Below are 17942 nucleotides of genomic sequence, written 5' to 3'. Positions count from 1 at the left end.
GCATTTCGAGCGAAGTATGGTGTTAAACCTCCTGATAGGTGGTGTATTAAACGTTAGTATAAACAGTTTACAGAGAATGGGTGCTTGTGCAAAGGGAAAAGTTCTGGACGGCCGAGAATGAGTGATGAAAATGTAGCACGCATCCAACAAGCATTTGTTCGCAGCTCAGGAAAATCGACTCGCAGAGCTAGCACAGAGCTGCAAATTCCACAATCAACTGTATGGAGAGTCCTACGAAAAAGGTTAGTTATGAAACCTTATCGTCTGAAATTGGTTCAAGCACTGTCTGCAGCTGATAAGATTAAAAGTATCGATTTCTGTGATTTTATCCTTGCTCAAATGGAAATAGATGAATCTTTCGTTTCAAAGATTGTGTTTAGTGATGAAGCAACTTTCCACACTAACGGGAAAGTCAACCGTCACAATGTCTGTATATGGGGCACTGAGAATCCGCGGGAAACAACTCAGTATGAACGTGACTCGCCTAACGTGAACGTTTTCTGTTCCCTTTCAGCCAATAAAGCTTTTGGTCCCTTTTTCTTCGAAGGTGCTACTGTAACTGGACTACAGTATCTGGAGATGTTAGAGAATTGGCTGTTCTCTCAGCTCGAACAAGAAGCACAACAATTCATATTTCAGCAGGATGTAGCGCCACCACATTGGCACTTATCTGTCCATTACTACCTGAACGTCAACTACCCGAGGCGATGGATCGGCCGCCAGGCAGCCCGTGACAGAGCACTTCATCACTGGCCTCCAAGAAGCCCTGATCTTACCCCCTGCGATTTTTTCTTATGGGGGTATGTTAAGGAAATGGTGTTTCGGCCACCTCTCCCAGCCACCATTGATGATTTTAAACGAGAAATAACAGCAGCTATCCAAACTGTTACGCCTGATATGCTACAGAGAGTGTGGAACGAGTTGGAGTATCGGGTTGATATTGCTCGAGTGTCTGGAGGGGGCCATATTGAACATCTCTGAACTTGTTTTTGAGTGAAAAAAACCTTTTTAAATACTCTTTGTAATGATGTATAACTGAAGGTTATATTATGTTTCTTTCATTAAATACACATTTTTAAAGTTGTGGTATTCTTTTTGAATCACCCTGTATAACAAAAAATGGGGGTTCCTATTTTTAAAAAAACGCAGTTGATATGCGTTTGACCTATGGTAGTGCCATCTAGCGGGCCGACCATAGCGCCATCTGGTTTTCCCCTTCAAGCTAGACGAGTTTCGTTCTTTGTAGTTTTTTTCGTTTGACGCTTATTTCGTGAGATATGTGGCCCGGTCACGATCGATGGACCACCCTGTATACAGATGTCGGCAGTACCCGCGTACACGAGGTATAAAACGGCAGTGCATTGGAAGAGCTGTCACTTGTACTCAGGTGATTCATGCGATAAGATTTTCTATGTGATTAGCAGACTCTGAACGCGGAATCAGTGAGACGTATGGGAATTAAATATTTCGAGATCTACAGCGTCAAGAGTGTTCCGAGAATGCCAGGTTTCAAACATTACATCTCACCGCGGACATTGCGGTGGTACAGACAAGCAATACTGCATGAAATAATCGCAGAAATCAATGTGGAAGTTACGACGAACGTATCTGATAGTACCTACAGTGTGGCGAAATGTGGCGTTAATGGGCTATGGTAGCAGACGACCGACGCGAGTGTATTCGCTGATAGCTAGACATAGCTTGTAGCGCCTCTCCTAGGCTCGTGACCATTTTGGTTGGACCCTAGAAGACTGGAAAACTGTAGCCTGGTGAGATGAGTCCCCATTCAGTAAGAGTCGATGGCAGGGTGCGAGTGTGGCGCGGACCCCAGGAAACCACGAGCCCAAGTTGTCAACGTGGCACTGTGCAAACTGTTGGTGGCTCCATGATGGTGTGGGCTGTGTGTACATGGAATGGACTGGACCCTCTGGTCCATCTCAACCGCTCATTGAGTGGAAATGGTTATGTTTGCTACTTGCAGAACATCTGCCGCCTTGCATGACGGACTTTATGTTCCCAAACAACGTCACCGGGCCACAGTTCTTCGAGATTGGTTTGAACAACATCCTGGACAATTTGAGCGAATGATTTGGCCACCCAGATCGCACGACATGAATCCCATGTAACACTTACTGTTCATAATGGAGAGATCAGTTCGTGCACAAGGTCCTGCACCGGCAGCACCTTCGCAATTACGGATGGCTATGCAGGCGGAATCGTTCAGTGTTTCTGCAGGGGACTTGTTGAGTCCTTGCCCTGCTGGATTGCTCCACTATGCCGGGCAAAAGGAGGTCCGACGAGATATTATGAGATATCCCATGACTTTTGACACCTGAGACTACAACTTTACCGCATAGAATAAAAAAGACTTTTATACACGCTTATACACTACTGGCCATTAAAATTGCTACACCAAGAAGAAATGCAGATGATAAACGGGTATTCATTGGACAAATATATTATACTAGAACTCACATGTGATTACATTTTCACGCAATTTGGGTGCATAGACCCTGAGAAATCAGTACCCAGAACAACCACCTCTGGCCGTAATAACGGCCTTGATACACCTGGGCATTGAGAGCTTGGATAGCGTGTACAGGTACAGTTGCCCATGCAGCTTCAACACGATACCACAGTTCATCAAGAGTAGTGACTAGCGTATTGTGACGAGCCAGTTGCTCGGCCACCATTGACCAGACGTTTTCAATTGGCGAGAGATCTGGAGAATGTGCTGGCCACGACAGCAGTCGAACATTTTCTCTATGCACAAAGGCCCATACACAACCTGCAACATGCCGTCGTGCATTACCCTGCTGAAATGTAGGGTTTCGCAGGGACCGAATGAAGGGTAGAGCCACGGTCGTAACAGATCTGAAATGTAACTTCCACTGTTAAAAGTGCCGTCAATGCGAACAAGAGGTGATCGAGACGTGTAACCAAACACGGATGCGACAGCCATGATGCTGTAAACAGAACCTGGATTCATCCGGAAACATGACGTTTTGCCATTCGTGCACCCAGGTTCGTCGTTGAGTACACCATCGCAGGCGCTCCTGTTTGTGATGCTACGTCAAGGGTAACCGCAGCCATGGTCTCCGAGCTGATAGTCCGTGCTGCTGCAGACGCCGTCGAACTGGTCGTGCAGATTGTTGTTGTCTTGCAAACGTCCCCATCTGTTGACTCAGGGATCGAGACGTGGCTGCACGATCCGTTACAGACGTGCGGATATGATGCCTGTCATCTCGACTGCTAGCGATACGAGGCCGTTGGGATCTAGCACGGCGTTCCGTATTACCCTCCTGAACCCACCGATTCCATATTCTGCTAACAGTCATTGGATCTCGACCAACGCGAGCAGCAATGTCGCGATACGATAAACCGCAATCGCGATAGGCTACAATCCGACCTTTATCAAAGTTGGAAACGTGATGGTGCGCATTTCTCCTCCTTACAGGAGGCATCACAACAACGTTTCACCAGGCAACGCCGGTCAACTGCTGTTTGTGTATGAGAAATCTGTTGGAAACTTTCCTCATGTCACTACGTTGTAGGTGTCACCACCGGCGCCAACCTTGTGTGAATGCTCTGGAAAGCTAATCATTTGCATAATACAGCATCTTCTTCCTGTCGGTTATATTTCGCGTCTGTAGCACGTCATCTTCGTGGTATAGCAGTTTTAATGGCCAGTAGTGTATCTTCATTATGAAATGGGAACATATCACCAGTGAGAACCGGTTTCACCTGAATCGGCCATCCAGTACAGTAACTACAAGCGTAGGTCTCTTTCATCAGCTAGTTAAGACTGAAATACTTAATCCATGCCTCAGTGTTGTCGCTCTGCAGCTGCATACAGCCATCTACTGAAGTAGCGTGACAAATCACTTGGAATATCTGCTGAAGTATGAGGAAGATTAGCAATGGCTACTAGAACGTCTATCCAGTTCCTGAACATCTTTGCCGTGCCATGTGTGATTCCCACCACAGACTCCGTGACGTGAAAGCCAGGCTGATTATCTAGTTTGGCATCGGGTTGTCCAATACTGACGCATGTAACACGTCCAGAGTGAATACAGCGGAGAAATTTGTTGGCACATTACTGTGCATACCGAATTACTCATTCTGGAATTAATGCAAATTCCTGTCGAGTGTCTGTGGGCCCCTTCAGAGGAGGCCACCGAAAGCGCTTCTATGCAGCGTATCGAGCCATGTCTCGGTTCCGTCATGGAGTCTGATGAGCAGAATGCCTCTCTTGTACTTCTGTTACTGAATAAGAACATAAAAAAGAGGTAATTTAAAAGTAAATCCTGGGTGGCGCTTGAAGTTAATTGACATTGTTGTTCTTGTGGTCTTCAGTCCTGAGACTGGTTTGATGCAGCTCTCCATGCTACTCTGTCCTGTGCAAGCTTCTTCATCTCCCAGTACCTACTGCAACCTACATCCTTCAGAATCTGCTTAGTGTATTCATCTCTTGGTCTCGCCCTACGATTTTTACCCTCCACGCTGCCCTCCAATACTAAATTGGTGATCCCTTGATGCCTCAGAACATGTCCTACCAACCGATCCCTTCTTCTAGTCAACTTGTGCCACAAACTTCTCTTCTCCCCAATCCTATTCAATACCTCCTCATTAGTTACGTGATCTATCCACCTTATCTTCAGCATTCTTCTGTAGCACCACATTTCGAAAGCTTCTGTTCTCTTCTTGTCCAAACTAGTTATCGTCCATGTTTCACTTCCATACATGGCTACACTCCATACAAATACTTTCAGAAACGACTTCCTGACACTTAAATCTATACTCGATGTTAACAAATTCCTCTTCTTGAGAAACGCTTTCCTTGCCATTGCCAGTCTACATTTTATATCCTCTCTACTTCGACCATCATTGGTTATTTTACTCCCTAAATAGCAAAACTCCTTTACTACTTTAAGTGTCTCATTTCCTAATCTAATTCCCTCAGCATCACCCGACTTAATTTGACTACATTCCATTATCCTCGTTTTGCTTTTGTTGATGTTCATCTTATATCCTCCTTTCAAGACACTGTCCATTCCGTTCAACTGCTCTTCCAGGTCCTTTGCTGTCTTTGACAGAATTACAATGTCATCGGCGAACCTCAAAGTTTTTACTTCTTCTCCATGAATTTTAATACCTACTCCGAATTTTTCTTTTGTTTCCTTTACTGCTTGCTCAATATACAGATTGAATAACATCGGGGAGAGGCTACAACCCTGTCTTACTCCTTTCCCAACCACTGCTTCCCTTTCATGCCCCTCGACTCTTATAACTGCCATCTGGTTTCTGTACAAACTGTATATAGCCTTTCGCTCCCTGTATTTTACCCCTGCCACCTTCAGAATTAATTGACAATGAAACTAAATTGCATCAAAGCAAGCAGTTTTATGAAGGCTGTGATTACTTTCCTGTTGCATTGGTTGGTTATTATGACTTTTGTATGTCATCTTGTTACTGCGTTAATAAAGAGACAATTTCTTTTCAGAGATATTTCAGCTACTGTCATCGTAGGGCTAGAAAATTTAGAAAGACGTGGAAGGAAAACTGGGAAAGATAAAATAAAAATAAAGTGCATTTCAACTCAGCAGGAACAACGGCCATCAGGCCATCAAATCAATTATTCGTATAACGTCATGGCAGTTTCCAAAACCTTCACTACCTGACCTGCAGTGAAAAGGACATTTCCTTATGGGGCGACCTGAAAACGGGAGGTGTCAACGGTTTGCTTTTTACGTGCAGAGAGTATGTGAGAGGCTGGGCAGATCCGAACACAAGCTTAAAAAAACCATATATTCCATTTCCTGTTAATATTCGATATCTTCTAGTATCAAAAAACAATGAAATTATTCAGGAAGTGGTTAAAAAATTTTAATTCAAGATTTGTATCGTTAAACTCTGAAAACATACACACATCGAAAAAAGTTTTGCATCACCTCAGTTGCGAGAGTTCCGGAACCTGTACAGAAAACTGGAATAGAGATCAACATAAACATCATTTCTGCCCTATTTATTGCTCATGAAAACCACACATTGCATATTGTAACACCATACAGCGAGATCTTGAGAAGTGGTTGTCCAGATTGCTGTACACACCGGTAAAACTAATACCCAGTAGGACGTCGTCTTGCATTGATGCATGCCTGTATTCGTCGTGGCATACTATCCACAAGTTCATGAAGCCACTGTTGGTCCAGATTGTCCCACTCCTCAACGGCGATTCGGCGTAGATCCTTCAGAGTGTTTGGTGGGTCACGTTGTCCATATACAGCCCTTTTCAATCTATCCCAGTCATGCTCGATAGGGTTCATGTCTGGAAAACATGCTGGCCACTCTAGTCGAGCGATGTTGTTATCCTGAAGGAAGTCATTCACAAGACGTGCACGATGAGGGCGCGAACTGTCGCCAATGAAGACGAATGCCTCGCCAATATGGTTGCACTATCGGCCGGAGGATGGCATTCACGTATCGTACAGCCGTTATGACGCCTTCCATGACCCCCAGCGGCGTACGTCGGCCCCACATAATGCCACCCCAAAGCAGCAGGGAACCTCCACCTTGCTGCACTCACTGAACAGTGTGTCTAAGGCGTTGAGCCTGACCGGGTTGCCTCCAAACACGTCTCCGACGATTGTCTGGTTGAAGGCACATGCGACTCTCATCGGTGAAGAGGACGTGATGCCAATCCTGAGCGATTCATTCGGCATGCTGTTGGGCCTATCTGTACCGCGCTGCATGATGTCGTGGTTGTAAAGATGGACCTCGCCATGGACGTCGGGAGTGAAGTTGCGCATCATCCAACCAATTGCGCACAGTTTGAGTCGTAACGCGACTGCCTGTGGCTGCACGAAAAGCATTATTCAACATGGTGGCTTTATTGTCAGGGTTCCTCCGAGCCATAATCCGTAGGTAGCGGTCATCCACTGCATCTTTGGGCGGGTTTAGTGTCATCTCTGAACTGTCAAAGGGACTGTGTCTGCGATACATTATTTATCCACAGTCAACATCTGTCTTCAGGAGTTACAGGAACTGGGGTACTGCAAAATTTTTCGATGTGTGTACTGGACGTTATTTTTTTTCTAGTGTTTATCGATAATTTTTTCTTAAATGCTCACAATCTGATTAATATTATTGCCTTGTCTATTTGAATCATGTGCCTTAAATATTTTGTTATCTAACTAAATTAATTTTGTAAGTCATGTGAACATGGTCGGACAAGATCATTGTTGGAAAATGCCTTCCGCGATTTGAAATTTTTATCGTACTGCGGGATGGCTGCAAGATGTAGCAACGTCGAAGCGTAAAACATAAGAAATAAATAAAAACGATTAACTCAGCCTGCCTGTTTGTACGGGTTTAAAAAAAAAAAATAACTCGAAACCAGAGATAGCATGTCTTAACTTACACTAGATGTTACCAGTGTCAAATTCTAATAAGCATTTATACATTCGTTAAATGGCTACATATGGAACGCTCGAAAGCAAATTATAATAATAAAAAACTATATTTTGTTTTTACAGTTACATTAAACTGAATATATATGTCAAATATCTCTGTCGTGTATGTTAGCGATAGTCAATTCATTAAATCGAACACGCGGGTAGCTACAACAGCTATGGTACCCCGTCTCTGGCGTATGGAGAGAATACTTTAATAATTTTCTCTTTGTGAGAAGCAAAAAATCTGACATCACGTACATTACAGCTGCGATAGTAACTCAATAGCAATACATTAAAACACTTAAGGTTGACATGAAGAAGACAGGTTAAAGCTAGACGCTGTGCCATAAACAGAGGAGAAAGCTCTATTTACGAAGTCCCACGATATTATCACATACTAATTTAGAGCTGCACACAAAGGCATGCTGTAAGCGTTCTTACATCATCGTCGCAGACGAATGGATAAAGCTCGGCTGACGAAGCAGTAACAGTCCGAGTCATACTACAGCCCGAATGGTTGTGGAGGCGAAAGGGTAATTTATTAAAACCATGATAGAGTTAAACACATGTGTTACCGTCACTAAGATTCACTGTAGGCGAAGGAGTACTGACTTTTATGTTTGAGCATTTTATTCAACTGTGATGTAATTTAAACGATTCACAGACCGCGTAATGTCTTAATATAGAAATTTAAGGCAACCAAGAACAAAAGAAACTTTACTACAACTGAGATAATGCACTTTCACACACTAAATAAAATCTTAACAGAAAATCTGGAAACCGTAAATAAAGTAAATAAATACCTGAAGCAAATGTGAAAAGTGGACATAACTTAAAAGCATTCCGCAGAGCAACTGTATTGCGCCTAGATGGACCGCATAAGTATCGTAAACTCAAATAACAATTGAAAGAAACAGTATTTTCGACAGGCAATAACAGGAACAAGATGTTACACCTACCGGTGGAAGATCTGGAGAACGTAAATGAACCTGTGCTCCAATACGGTTTTGATGCAGTCCAGTAAAACTGCACAAAGAGGTCGCTTCTAGAATCTGCCGCTAAGACGATCACAAATTTTCATGTCGACGACGACACCTGGATACGACAACACGGATGCACAAAGCTCGTCGTATCTCGATACACAGCAGATGAATCACCGAAGAGTCACATCCATTTTTATCGCACAACTTTTGATAAGAACACCGCAATGTTTACACTTGTCTAGCAATGATGGAAGTACACCAGCGCACCCAGCGGTACGCTATAGCTTGGGCGACTGATGTGTGCTGCAACGCAGCGCAGCTCTGAGGGGCGAGGAGCATTACGCAAGCTGTTGACGCTTCTGGCTCGCGATGGCAGGATAACAATGCCTTAGAATATACGGCAGCCAAGCGCTCATGTATTTCCAGCTCAGCGTGTTCTGGTGTCAAGTCTTATCATTGGTTTCGTGATAACAGGGCGTGTCCCTTTGTATCAGCTCTCTACAGCGAATCCTGAGGCTATATCCGCCTGGGTAAAGACAGGATCCGTTTCGCACGCCCTCGACAGCAGTTACGTAATCCCACGACTGCACAGGGTCCAAAGATGGTTTTCGTTTTCCTTGTTTTCCTCCTCCTTTCGAGCAGAAGACCGTTCGTTTGCCGCGCGACCGCTACGGTCGCAGGTTCGAATCCTGCCTCGGGCATGGATGTGTGTGATGTCCTTAGGTTAGTCAGGTTTAAGTAGTACTAAGTCTAGAGGACTGATGACCTCAGAAGTTAAGTCCCATAGTGCTCAGAGCCATTTGAACCATTCGTTTGTTGTGTTCCCTGGTCTTCCAGCGTCTCTTTTGGCATTCGCTCTGTATGACAACACTTTGTTTAGTAATCACCGGCAAGCCTCCTCCCCAACCTCTTAATCCTTAAAAAATCAAACTCCCACGTCTAAACAGCTACAAACGTGTGATTACTTTACAAATGAGTTAATTTGTTAAATAGTATGGTTAAAGATGCAAAATGGGCTATGTTCGTTTTTATTAGTTTCGGATTATTCCTTGATGAGAACATCTACATCTACGTGATTACTCTGCTATTCACAATAAAGTGCCTGGCAGAGGGTTCCACAAACCACCTTCAAGCTGTCTACCGTTCCACTCTCGAACGGCACGCGGGAAAAACGAGCACTTAAATTTTTCTGCGCGAGCCCTGATTTCTCTTATTTTATCGTGATGATCATTTCTCTGTATGTAGGTGGGTGTCAACTGAATGTTTTCGCAATCGGAGGAGAAAACTGGTGACTGAAATTTCATGAGAAGATCCCGTCGCGACGAAAATCGCCTTTGTTTTAATGATTGCAACTCCAATTCACGTATCATGTCTGTGGCACTATCTCCCCTACTTCGCGATAATACAAAATGAGCTGCCTTTCTTTGTACTTTTCCGATGTCATCCGTCAGTCCCAACTGATGCGGATCCCACACCGCACAGCAATACTCCAGAACAGGGCGGACAAGCGTAGTGTAAGCAGTCTCTTTGGTAGACCTGTTGCACCTTCTAAGTGTTCTGTCAATGAATCGCAGTCTTTGGTTTGCTCTACCCACAATATTATCTATGTGATCGTTCCAGTTTAGGTTATTTGTAATTGTAATCCCTAAGTATTTAGTTGAATTTACAGCCCTCAGACTTGTGTGACTTATCGCGTAATCAAAATTTAGCTAATTTCTTTTAGTACTCATGTGAATAACTTCACACTTTTCTTTATTGAGGGTCAATTGTCACTTTCCGCACCATACAGATATCTTATCTAAATCATTTTGCAAGTCGTTTTGATCATCTGATGACTTTACAAGACGGTAAATGACATCATCATCTGCAAAAAATCTAAGACGGCTACTTAGATTGTCTCCTACGTCGTTAACAATAGAGGGCCTATAACACTTCCCTTGGGAACGCCGGATATTACTTCTGTTTTACTCGATGACTTTCCGTCTATTACTACGAACTGTGACCTTTCTGATAGGAAATTACGAATCCAGTGGCACAACTGAGGCGATACTCCGTAAGCACGCAGTTTGTATATTTGGGTAATTTGCGCTCCGTTTCAAGACAATCTAGTTTTTCACCTTCCTCACTCTTTTATGATGTCGTACTGCCTGAACTATGTATCGCACAGTTATATACTTTTGTGCTGAAAATAGAGTTGCGAATACAGTTAGTAGTAAAGAAATAATAAATTAAAACGTCGTGACTGATGCTGCTGTATTACTCCATGAACAGTGAAAATATAAGCGATAAATTTCTTTACTTTCATTATTTTATGCGGGGGAGGGATGGGGGCAGTTGTCAGAGAGAAAAAGTTTCATAAAGCTTTAGTCGACGCATATAGTCTGGGAAATTTTGACGCCCTGAGTTATGCTGCCTTATGACATATACACAGTTCCTAACTTCATTATTATTTGAATTTTGCGTGAACCTTTAACGTAAGATTATACCTCTTAATAAGTAGATTATGAAAGCATCGAACGTTTTTAAATTTGTTAATAATTACACAAATATTGTAAATGAGACTTCTTTGCCGCCAGAAGCCGTTACATAGGACAATATGCTACACAGACCGCGTGCCATACAAGTTGTGTAATATAGACAGTTGTGTAACATAGACACTTCTTGCATTCTGTTAAGGTGTAGAGCCATCTTTTTTACCTTTGTTGATTCCATCTTCTTTTTTACAGTTATTCAGTTATTACCACACACAGTAATTTTAAGGATACCGTGCCTCAATCTGTAAAAACGGAAACCTTACATGATCGTCTGTCTGTCTGTCCGACTGTTAAAAACCGACTTTCTCAGGAACGGGGAGATGTATCAAGTCCAAATATGTGTCACGAATTAAGGTCTCTGGTCTTTGGGAGGAGTAAAACTTCGAACCTGTTCAAATGGCTCTGAGCACTATGGGACTTAACATCGGAGGTCATCAGTCCCCTAGAACTTAGAACTACTTACACCTAGCTAACCTAAGGACGTCACACACATCCATGCCCGAGGCAGGATTGGAACCTATGACCGCAGCGGTCGCGCGGTTCCAGACTGAAGCGTCTAGAACCGCTCGCCCACAAAGGCCGGCTTCGAACCTGTACTTCCCATAGATCTAGAATCGTGAAATTCAGCAAGAAGCAACGTTTCACAGTACAAGCAAAGCAAACACCTGAAACTTATTGAAACTGCAATTACATCACACAAGAAATCTCTTTTGTCATTTGAACTTATAGTAAGGTCAGAAGGTCCTGTCATTCCCCTCTTTTTTGGTCATGATGTATATTTATACTTCATGCGTCTTTTCCGTTTTTTCAGATGGTCGACACAAATACCTACAGTGTGGAAGACGCGTACTGGCAAGCGCATGGACTCATGAACGTGCATACACCGGGAAAACCATAGGAGATGTGCAGCGGGATTTTGCGGCACGATTCCATAAAGAAGCTTCGCCAAACAGAAACTCTTCAGAACCGGATCCATTTTGGATAGAAAGAAAACAAGTCGACCATCAGCACGACAAGGAACCTTTGCATCAGTGGCGGATTCTGTGACCAGATCTCCCATAAAATCATTGCGGAAAACAACTGCTGATTTTGGAATTCCAAAAAGACTGTTACGACATATATGAAAAAAATATCTGCAATTTAAACAATGATATCAGACGATTGATGAACTGAAGAAAGTTGTCAGGAAGGCATTCAAGAAAATCACGCTGCCTATGCTTGGGGAAAATTTCACGCGGTACCTGGAGCACCGCATCAGTTTGTGCCGTGACAATGATGGTATCCATACTGCTGTTCTGGGCCACTAAACAAGCTAGAACGTGAAGTATCAACGATGTCAGCACATCTGCTACGAGATGTTCGAAATAAGTAAACAGACATCACAACCGACCAGACAGTACACTGCCCTCACCATCTGTCAAAAGAATAATAGATGAACATTACTGTATGTAAACATAAAATATAAGTTGTATGGCATGTTTTAATAAGCAGAGCCCCCTGATCGCTTGTTTTTGCCGGCCGCGGTAGCCGAGCGGTTCTAGGCGCTTCAGTCCGGAACAGCGCGACTGCTACGGTCGCAGGTTAGAATCCTGCCTCGGGCATGAATGTGTGTGGCGTCCTTAGGTCAGTTAGGTTTAAGTAGTTCTAAGTTCTAGGGGACTGATGACCTCAGCAGTTAAGTCCCATAGTGCTCAGAGCCATCTGAACCATTTTGCAATGTATACGAGAAAAAGGCGATCAACAATCTGCGGCAGAACTATGATCACGATCGCTTTGTTCACAGCGTTTCAAGGCCAACGTCTACGAGCAAACTAAATATATAAAATTTCATAGTATGTATCTTTGCACAGCTACCTTCCGCAGCATAACTTCAGTTTTAGCGGTGAGCAGTCGTGGTTGGCACTCGGTTGCAGATTACAGGCGACACAAGCAGGTTCCAAACGAAAAATGGATGATAGGAAGAAAAATTAGAGCAAATAAAAAAGTCAATATGATGCTGATAGTGCCTCAGTAAAGTATTAGAAATAAAGAAATATATTTCAACCAATTAAATGAATAAAAGTGATGAAGTCTCTTGATAAGATTTAGAAAAATAAATTTCACTCTATTAGACGAGATTAGAATCTTCGACACGCTATGTTTATACGCTAACGACACGCAATTTTTATACGCTAACCACTACAGTATGCCACTAAAGTGCGAAAGGCAGTTGTACTTACAGCTCCACTCGCAACGAGTAATTGACACACTTCACGCAATGTTGTGCGAAGTTTATCTAATGTAAGAAAATCTCTGTAATTACAGGGTTATTACAAATGATTGAAGCGATTTTACAGCTCTACAATAACTTTATTATTTGAGATATTTTCAAAACGCTTTGCACACACATACAAAAACTCAAAAAGTTTTTTTAGGCATTCACAAATGTTCGCTATGTGCCCGTTTAGTGATTCGGCAGACATCAAGCCGATAATCAAGTTCCTCTCACACTCGGCGCAGCATGTACCCATCAATGAGTTCGAAAGCATCGTTGATGCGAGCTCGCAGTTCTGGCACGTTTCTTGGTAGAGGAGGTTTATACACTGAATCTTTCACGTAACCCCACAGAAAGAAATCGCATGGGGTTAAGTCGGGAGAGCGTGGAGGCCATGACATGAATTGTTGATCGTGATCTCCACCACGACCGATCCATCGGTTTTCCAATCTCCTGTTTAAGAAATGCCGAACATCATGATGGAAGTGCGGTGGAGCACCACCCTGTTGAAAGATGAAGTCGGCGCTGTCGGTCTCCAGTTGTGGCATGAGCCAATTTTCCGCGGGCAACGCGTGAAACTTGCCCGCACGCGTTCAATCGTTTCTTCGCTCACTGCAGGCCGACCCGTTGATTTCCCCTTACAGAGGCATCCAGAAGCTTTAAACTGTGCATACCATTGCCGAATGGAGTTAGCAGTTGGTGGATCTTTGTTGAACTTCGTCCTGAAGTGTCGTTGCACTGTTATGACTGACTGATGTGAGTGCATATCAAGCACGACATACGCTTTCTCGGCTCTTGTTGCCATTTTGTCTCACTGCGCTCTCGAGCGCTCTGACGGCAGAAACCTGAAGTGCGGCTTCAGCTGAACAAAACTTTATGAGTTTTTCTACGTATCTGTAGTGTGTCGCGACCATATGTCAATGAATGGAGCTACAGTGAATTTATGAAATCGCTTCAATCATTTGTGATAGCCCTGTATAATAACTTCATAAATGGTGCTGAATCACGTCTTATGTGGAAGAATCCAGTAGCGTTTGGTTAGTGCTGTGTGTGAAATGTCTACCTTTCGTTAGCATCGTTTGTGTGTGTGTGTGTGTGTGTGTGTGTGTGTGTGAGAGAGAGAGAGAGAGAGAGAGAGAGAGTGGTTGCGCGTGTATGTGTATGTGTGTGTGTGTTGTTTTTAGTGTGTTTATCATGTGTGGTGAAATACGAAATAAAAGTGCCAGACCCGGGATTCAGGATCCAAACACATCAAGAAAGAATGCCGGACAAGGAACTAGAAGTAACTAATTGTTGAGGCTGTTTGGCAACGGCAAACGGTTCTGGTGTGACTTTGAGCGCTGTGAAAGGAGGAAACCAGCTAGAACTCGCGAAGTGTCAGTTATCAAGTAATTTCAATCAGACTATAGTATCGGCTGCCTGAGGTGCAAAGTTGATAGGGACGCCTTGTGCAAGATTTATACACACTTCACATCACAGTTAGCAGCGGAAACTGACACGGGGCATAACTGTACGAGGGGAAAGGGTGTAGGGAGGGGAGGGGGTGAGGAGTGCGCCCAATATTCAGCTGCTCGTGTGTGAAAATTATTTCGAACCGGTCCTGGTGCAGCATCGACTGAAAAAATCAGATACTGTTACTCGACGTCAGCACTGTATCTAGTTGTTGCAGTCAGCGCATGATGGAGAAGTCGACCATGAAATTCTCTTCTTTTATTATGAAGCACGGCTTCGTTTATTAGCGCAAGCAACTCGCAGAACAATATGGACGACGGAGTTCCGAAAATCTTCATCTTTTATTACAGACAGAGTCTTTGCATAATGAGAAAACAGAAGTGTGGTGTGCGGTTACAGCAACAGATATTACTGGTCCGATTATTTCGGACATGTCATAACTTTCTCTTCCCCTCTTTTTGTCCATTTCCTGCAGCTCCTCCCCCTCTCTCTGTCCATCAACTCATCCTTCATCTCTCTCTCTCTCTCTCTCTCTCTCTCTCTCTCTCTCTCCTCCAGCCCCCTCACATTCAGACCGTCTTCTCCTTCCCCCTCTCTTTGTCCATTTCTTTCCTCCTTCCCTCTCTGAAGGCCTTCTCTGCTCCCCTCTCCCTGACCTTGAGTCTTAGTTACTGCAGACAAAGCCTTGATTGGGAATTGAAGTCGCTTAAAATGAGAGGGTGAATCGTTTGGAATAATTGATATGGGATATGAAAGAGACATCTTCAACTGCTAGGTCTGTGAGGATAGTAGCTTCAATAACAGTATTTTGCACAGTTGTAATCTGCCATCGGCTATGTCTTAAGGTTAGCAATCGTAGTGATTGAGGGAACTCTGGCAGCACAGCGGGACGTCACGGATATCCTGTGTCTTCATGTACTGCGTCCCATGAGGCAGTATCGCGGTGTCATTTTTCAACAGGACAATGCTCGTAGACAAACAACACCACGTTCCAAAAGTTTTCTTAAAGGCATCATCCCATATCTTATGGAGTATTTCTCTCGTGGTTGTGACGGGTCACTAGTTGACAGCCAGTCTTATGACACCCCATCCACCTTGTTGCAGTACCGATATGCCAAGTGGCTGGCACAGTCATTTTACACTCCATGACAAAAAAGTGAAGCATCCAGAATGACAGAAGGAAACGAAATGAAACTTCACTGTTTGATAGGGAATGTGATGTTATTTCAGTGATTACAAAATCGAGCCGAAGTTACTAAGAACTTGGCACTATTAGTCCAGTTACCATTCTGTATCATTCCACACCGTTTGTCGGAAACTAGCGACAGATGGATTAGGCGTATACTGTCCTATATGTTGGTTCCCCACAGTATGGCGCCAGGAGTAATACCGTTGTGCCTTGAAGCTAGTATCACATACGAGGCAGTGCAGGTAACTTACGGAACATACACAGAAAACATTCGTCTCTAGAGTCAAAGTATACCACGGGTTTGACGTCGTCCTCTTAATCAACCAATCCTGGATGAAATTTTGTCTTCCAGACTCTTCCGTCGTCCGGCTCTGGGCTAGTGTGGCGGCGTCCTTGGGAGACGTCCCATTCTTCCCATGTTTTGGAGACACACCTCGGCTACCTTATCATCATAACACACAAACGGCTGCGTCTGGAGTAGTGCGGCGACTGTGGAGCATGCACTGCTGATGAATGGCACGTGTCTTTATGAACTGTATGCGTGATTCTGAGGTTGTCCCGTGGCCAGCAAGGTCACCAGGTCTGTCCGCAATAGAGTATGTGTGGGACCGAGTGGGACGTCAGCTACATCCTATTGCCAGTATCCACATCATGACGGACCAGTTACAACAGTTGTGACCCCGCTTGCTTCAGGACAGGGTAGTAACGACTTTGTGGGATTCTTCCCAACAGAATTTGTGTATGCATCCAGACAATTTATTCTGTAGTATCCAAAGGGACGCTTCGTAACACCATGAAGCCATCAGCAATCGAACATGCAACTTATAACATCGAGAACGAAGGGTAGATAAACGTCCAAATCTTCATTCAATCTCTATGTACAGGAAGACCATAGCCTGTTGATTGTTTTTGTTGTTGTTGTTGTGATCCTCATATCTATGACTGCTTTGAGGCAGCTCTCGAGGCTAACTTATCGTATGCAAGTCTCTTCATTTCTGTGTAACTACTACAACGTACATTGCATTGAACTTATTTAAAGTACGCTTCCTATCCAATATTCCTTTTAGTCAACTTGTACCTATATATTTCCCTTCTTCGAGATTCGATTCAGAACTTCTCCAGCACTTGTTCGATCTGCCGATCTAACCTGCAGAATTCTTCACTGCAGTCTGGTTTCTGTTCAAGTTTGTAGGTAACCTTCCGCTCACTGTTTTTGACCACTGCTTTTTTTTTCTAAATCTACAAATTCCAAAGGGAACTGACTCCTATACTCTTCTTCAATTTAATTTGTGCGCAGTGCCTAATGAGGGAATCCAAACATTAGCCTCCATACTATTCTTTCCTAGTCTCGTGTTATCAGTTATATTTATTCAAAGAGAGCCGCCTTTGGCACTAATTTGATAACAGCACGCTTTATGCACTGAAGGAGCTCATCTCGCGTGACTCGGACAGACTCTGCAGGGTCAGTGACCTTACGCAGAGCCTCGACTGCCGTCCGCCACACACGGAGGGATCAAGGGCGGAGCGAAGGAGAGGGGAGATGTTCCGCCTCGTATCGCTGGAGCAGTAATCTCGTCAGTCGTCGCCGAACCGCGACCGCCTCGACGAGCTTCAGTGCACACTGGGATGTGGGCGGCTTTCTCCAAAGGGGAAAGATACCACGCTTATTCTTCCTTTGGCGTATTATCAATCTCTCACTGATTAAAAACAGCATCTGTGCCTCAAGTATGTTTACTGCAAGGTCAAAGACTACTCGTAATAATTACACAGTATCACATCCTTGGTGGCATGTTACGTCCCCAGCATCCCAGACGGCGGCGCTTCAACTCATCAAAGATGCACTGCCGTCGTCATCTCATCGTTGCGAAGACGTCCAGGACTTGACGTCCAGTATGGCGGGCAGAGGCGTCGGGCGGTTGGTTACACTCGCAGCGAGACGAAGTACACTGGCTGACAACAAGCAGTGAAGCTCCCACTAGACATAGTGTGATGCCAGTGTAACTTTGCAAATGTCGACAACATCGCCAGGTATGTCAATGATTAGAGCTGCAATTCTCTGTGACAGGTAAACGGCCA

The 17942-nt window shown here is 44.0% G+C and overlaps 1 protein-coding gene across 2 annotated transcripts in view; it reads right to left on the bottom strand.

The window, feature by feature from the left end:
- Positions 1-17942, bottom strand: part of LOC126095032 (torso-like protein) — a 525311-nt gene that overhangs the window by 129115 nt on the left and 378254 nt on the right. Inside the window, exon 1 of one of the 2 annotated variants that reach the window (XM_049909695.1) lies at positions 8414-8721. The exons of the other annotated variant lie outside the window; for it this stretch is intronic. The gene's annotated coding sequence lies outside the window, so the exon portion shown is untranslated. Of the gene's footprint in view, positions 1-8413; positions 8722-17942 lie in introns of those variants that run through there. 2 annotated transcript variants of the gene reach the window in all.

This window comes from Schistocerca cancellata, chromosome 8, assembly GCF_023864275.1.
Source record: "Schistocerca cancellata isolate TAMUIC-IGC-003103 chromosome 8, iqSchCanc2.1, whole genome shotgun sequence".
Lineage (NCBI taxonomy): Eukaryota > Metazoa > Arthropoda > Insecta > Orthoptera > Acrididae > Schistocerca > Schistocerca cancellata.
Note: the sequence above shows the minus strand (reverse complement) of the source record. Positions and strands in the feature narration are given on the sequence as shown.